Source organism: Petaurus breviceps, unplaced genomic scaffold (assembly GCF_028583685.1).
Source record: "Petaurus breviceps papuanus isolate PSGF00001 unplaced genomic scaffold, PetGlider_PUasm1.0 229, whole genome shotgun sequence".
Taxonomy (NCBI): Eukaryota; Metazoa; Chordata; class Mammalia; order Diprotodontia; family Petauridae; genus Petaurus; species Petaurus breviceps.
The window spans coordinates 23010296-23016119 of record NW_027185903.1 but is presented as its reverse complement, the minus strand read 5'-3'; the positions used below and the strand labels follow the sequence as shown (position 1 = coordinate 23016119).

The window sequence follows — 5824 nt, the reverse complement described above, 5'->3', positions numbered from 1 at the left end:
CACCAAAAGCTTCAAAGGAAAATACAAGCTGGTTACAGGCCATAGAGGGCCTTAAGAAGCAGATAAGAGAAGTGGAGGAAAAATTGAGAAGAGAAATGAGAACAATGCAAGAAAATTACAAAATGAGAGTCAACAACCTGACTGAGGAAAATCACACCTTAAAAAATAAGACTAACTCAAATGGCAAAAGAGGCTCAAAAAGTCAATGAGGAGAAGAATGCCTTAAAAAGCCAAATTTGCCACATAGAAAAAAAATCTCAAAAGCTCAATGAGGAGAATTATTGCTTCAGAATTAGACTGGAGCAAATGGAAGCTAATGACTTTATGAGAAATCAAGATGCTGTTAAACAGACCCAAACAAATGAAAGAATAGAAGGCAATGTGAAATATCTCATGGGAAAAACCACTGACCTGGAAAATAGATCCAGGAGAGATCATTTAAAAATTCTTGGACCTCCTGAAAGCCATGATCAAAGTAAGAGCTTAGAAATCATCCTCCAGGAAGTTCTCAAAGAAAACTGCCCTAATGTTTTAGAACCAGAGGGCAAAATAGAGGTTGAAAGAATCCACCCATCACCTCCTGAAAAAGATCCCAAAAAGAAAACTCCTAGGAATATTATACCTAGGTTCCAGAATTCCCAGATTAAAGAGAGAATATTACAAGAAGCCAGGAATAAACAATTTGAATATTGTGGAAACACAATCAGGATAACCCAGGATCTAACAGCTTCTACACTGAGGGATCAAAGGGCTTAAAATATGATATTCTGGAGGTCCAAGGAACTGGGATTAAACCAAGAGTTATGTACCCAGCAAAACTGAGTATCATGTTTCAGGGGAAAATATGGTCATTCAGTGGAATAGAGAACTTTCAAACATTCTTGCTGAAAAACCCAGAGTTGAATAGAAAATTTGACATTCAGATACAAGAAGCAAGAGAAGCATGAGAAGGTAAACAGGGAAAAGAAATTATGAGGAACTTATCAAAGTTGAACTATTTACAATCCTACATGGAAATACAATAATTGTAACTGATGAAATTTTTCTCAGTATGAAAATAGTTGAGGGGAATAGAAATTATATATATATATGGGTATATGGGCAAATGAATACATATATGAATGTGTGTATATATTTTTACAGGTATACATAGAGGGAATAGGACCAATTTAATAGGAAGGGATGATACTTAAAAGGTGAAATTAAGAGATGAGAGAGGAGATAGGGAGAGACAAAATAGAATAAACTATCTCATATAGAAGAGGCAAGGGAAAACTGTTACAATGGAGGGGAAGAACAGGAAGGCAAAACGGATTGGGTCAACCTTATTCTCATTTAATTTGGCTCAGGGAGGGAATGACATACACACTAAATAGGGTATCTCACCCTACAGGAGAATGGGGGGGAGGGGATGATGGAAGGGAGGGCAGGCTGGGGGGGGAGGGAAGTTGGAAGCACTCACTTTTGAATAGGGACAGGATCAAAATAGAGAATAGAACAAGTGGGAGGTGAGATAGGAGGGAGGGAAGTATAGTCAGTCTTTTACAATATATCTACTATGGTAATGTTTTGCATTAGCTACACATGTACAACCTATGCTGAATTGCTTATCTTTCCAGTAAGGGTGGGTGACAAGGGAGGAAGGGAATCAATCTGGAATTTAAAGTTTTAAAATCAAATGTTTAAAAAAGAAATATATACTATTAATGCTATTTTACATGTAATTGGGAAATAACATATACAGGCACTGGGGCATAGAGATACACCATGCCCTACTGGAATAGTCAAAGGGGGTATGGGAGAAGATATGAGAGAGAGCAGATTGAAGGAGGGGATATCCTGTGGGACCGCTATTTTGGGGTGGTGGGTAGGGGAAAAATGGGGGAAAATTTGTAATTCAAAATCTGGTAGAAATGAATGATGTAAACCAGAAGTTCATAAAGTATTTGGGGAAAAAAAAGAATACAACCTTCCTAGAACATGTATACAAAATATAAGAGAGACTCTTCCAAAGTTGTCAAAATCTTGGTTTCTACCCCCTCCAGTGAATTATTAGGGTTGTAAGAAGGAATCAAAAAAGAATTTACTAAGATCACAAAGTTCTGTGCAAGAAACTGAAGACCATAAAAGTACAAGATGGTTTTCTTCACTGCTACCCACTGAAGGCAAGGAATACATAAGAGAAAAATGGAATTGGGAAGGGAAGGGAAGTCAAAAAGATTATGGTGAGGGGCGGCTAGGTGGTGCAGGTAAGTAAGAGCTCTCGCCCCAGAGTCAGGAGGACCCGAGTTTGGTTCTGGCCTCATACACTTAACACCCACACAAAAAAACTAGCTGTGTAACCTTGGACAAGCTAACCCCAATTGCCCTCCCAAAGGCAAAAAAAAAAAATCATGGTGTCTGAGAATGGGAATTGGATTTCTAATCAAAGTTTAAAGAATAGGAATGACAGGTTCCTTGTCATGATTAGAGTACACCTAATGAAGGTTAGAAATAATTATTTACCCCATTTCTGGTTAGGATAACATTGTAAAAGGTCCTAGAAGAACCCAATTCTCCCATAAACACTCCAGCAAAAATTTTTTCAAGGGCACCAGATGGAGCAATGATCAAAAAGACAAAATAGGAATACCAATAAACTCCACCATCTAGCTCAAGATTTCACAAGAAGACCCACAGAAACTTAAAGGCACTGGGAAAGGAATTACTCCAAATGAATTGAAAGTAATCATGAGCTCTGGAAAATGGAGCCTGAAGGCTAATGGGGTCTTGGCCCTGGCTTGTGAGAGCATGAGCAGGTGATAGAACTAGCCCCTGAAGAGGTGGCTGTGCAGGGAGACAATACCAGGGGTACACACAGATACACACACACACCCACACATACACACACTTCATGACACTCAAAGTAGGCTGAAGCTAGGGCCTTTGACTGAGCCACAGTAGATATAGTACAATGCAGCTCCTGGGCAGCCTATGCACCAGAGACCTGAAAACAGATGAGTGATCACAGACATCAGATTAAGGCCATTCAGAGTCATAGTAAGAGACAGTCAGGCAGACTCCTTGGTTCTTCTCAAGGTGCCAGGAAAAGGTGCTTCATTGGACTCCTAGAAACTGATTGCTTGCAGACATGGCCCCTAAGATAAACTGCATCATTACCGTGTCTCAGAACATGGGCACAGGGAAGAACGGGGACCTGCCCTGGACCCTGCTCAGGAATAAATTCAAGTACTTCCAGAAAATGACTACAACTCCTTCAGTGGAAGGTAAACAGAATTTCTTGATAATGGGGAAGAAGACATGGTTCATCCTTCCTCAGAAGAGTCGACCTTCAAAAGACAGAACTAATTTAGTTCTGAGCAGATGACTGAAAGAACCTCCTCCTGGAGTTCATTATCTTGCCAAAAGTCTGGATGATGCATTAGACCTTCTTGAACTTCCAGAACTAGCAAACAAGGTGGATAAGATCTGGGAAGGGGGAGGCAGCTCTGTTTATAAGATATCCAGGTGTTCTTACTGATGTCCAAGAAGAAAAAAGCATTCAGTATAAATTTGAAATATATGAAAAACATGATTGATATGAAAGGTTTGAAGGCTGCTGTTTCCAACAAATTTTTCCATTCAAAATTAAGTTGGGGGCAGGTAGGTGTGAGCACCAGCCCTGGAGTCAGGAGGACCAGAGTTGAAATCCGGCCTCAGACATTTAACACTTATAAGCTGTGTGACCTTGGGCAAGTCACTTAACCCCAATTGCCCTACTTTCTTCCAAAAAGAAAAACAAATTAAGTTGGTATGATGTTAGAATAAAAACTATTATTAGAAAAAAAAATCAGCCAATTCCTAGTTGGGAATTGATTGTGCAAGGAAGAGATAGAAACATACCTGAAGATAACATCTTCATTGGGCTACCAGGAGATGGAGGCAGAAGCCATGCATTGAGACAGAGGTTAAGGCCTGATCAGAGATACCCCATTTAAAACTTCAGCAGAACCAGATCCAGATAGCAAAGGAGTCACAATCAACCAGAGTTCCCTTATCTCATAGGAGAGTAAGTGAGGGGTTAGGGTATAATAGTAATGAAACTTGAAGTTCCTTTTGTATTGCTAAACTGAGAGGTACTTAGCACTTGGTAATTAATCAAGCCTCTGTTAAAGAAACAGAAGGTATGAACCCCAGTTGCTAATGTAACAGGAAGGGGTTGCTTGAAACAGGAAGGGGCTAATGCCGTGTGTGTGTGTGTGTGTGTGTGTGTGTGTGTGTGTGTGTGTGTGTGTGTGTATGTGTGTGGTGGGTGTGTGTGGTGTGTGTGTGTGTATGTGTGTGGTGGGTGTGTGGTGGGTGTGTGTGTATGTGTGGTGTGTGTGTGTGTGTGTGTGGTGTGTGTGGAGCAAGCTTTGTGGAGGGAGAGCTGCTGCCACCAGGGAGGCTGAACAGGAAAGGCCCCCCAGGCTGGAGAGAATGATTTTGATTTTGGTAACCTGGGTGAAGTGATTTTGATTATGGGAACCAGCTGGAGCTTCTGCTAAGGAGCTGCTGAGGCTGAGGGCCAGTCAGAGTTTCTGGGAACTGCCGAAGACATCCAAGGGCCAGCTGGAGCTGCAAAAAACTGAGAAAGCATGACTGTGATGCTGGTACTTTGAATGAACCTGTTTGTGGCTTTGTTGAGCCTTAACTTCCCTGGAACAGAGACTGTGAAAGATTTAAGGTGGACTGGATGCTGGGAACTTTAGTGTGGAACAGGAAGAGCTGGAAAAGGACCTGGGAGCTGTCTGCCTTTGAACCCAGGTAACAGTTTGGTGAATCCAGGTAGGATCTGGGACCATGGAAGGGGATCCAGGGAATCTGAGAGACCACCCTGAGTCAAGCTGAACGAAGACTTTACTTGGATACTGTGTATTGACTGAGAAATTGTCATTTACTAGTGGCCTAGGGGTGGAGGGCTTGTGTATTTTCTTTTCTTTTTTTTTTTTTTAAGCAATCGGGGTTAAGTAACTTGCTCAAGGTTACACAGCCAGTTATTTCTGGGTGTGGTGCTGAGTATCTGAGCCCGGATTTAATCCAGGTCATCCCGACACTGGAGCCAGTGCTCTTACTCGCTGTGCTACTTGGCTGCCCCTGTACCTTGATTTTCTGTAAATGTTTTGCTTTGATTTGTTTTTGAATAAATAGAGTATTCTCTATACTGTATAATCAAAACCTTGAAAGTTGTTCACAGTAGCATTGTTCTGGAAAGCTGCTCGTACTTGGCTTTACATGGGTTCTGGCTGTGGTACATTTCCTAGCATAAAGAAAATGAGGCTACAAATATGAGTAAACATAAGAAATACTCATTGTCTCTCCCCCCCCAAGGAAACAAAGTTATTTATTGCTACACAGCTTCATGTTAAATAGTAATGTACTTTACTGTACAGAGGAGCACATTTTTGATTTACAAGATATTTACAAAAGTAGAAGTCCAAGGTTTCTTGCAGAGCAATGCAAGCATTTACCAATGATTGTCCCTGGCTCAGCTTAAAACAGTCCCCTTTTACCTCTGAGAAATGTAGCGAGAGACAATGCCAAATACTGGCAAGCACCTGGCAATGTGGCTTGGTAGTTCTTTTATCTCACTTATAAGTCTGTTACCTATAGCAGGATTTTATTGTGTGCACAATGAAAAGGCATCACTCCAGGAGTTTTCTTTTTACCACATAGTTCTAAGGAATAAGAATTGTATAACATTCAACCGAAAAGAAATACTAATTGTCAAGAGAAGACCAAGAGGTAGACCCAAAAGAAAAAAAATGGCACAATAATAAGTGCAAATAGAATCTTAGGAAAAAGA

At 40.8% G+C, this 5824-nt stretch overlaps 1 pseudogene; it reads left to right on the top strand.

Annotated features, from left to right (window-relative positions):
* Window positions 1-3098: 3098 nt before the first annotated feature.
* On the top strand, window positions 3099-3630 carry LOC138167267 (dihydrofolate reductase-like; annotated as a pseudogene).
* Window positions 3631-5824: the final 2194 nt, after the last annotated feature.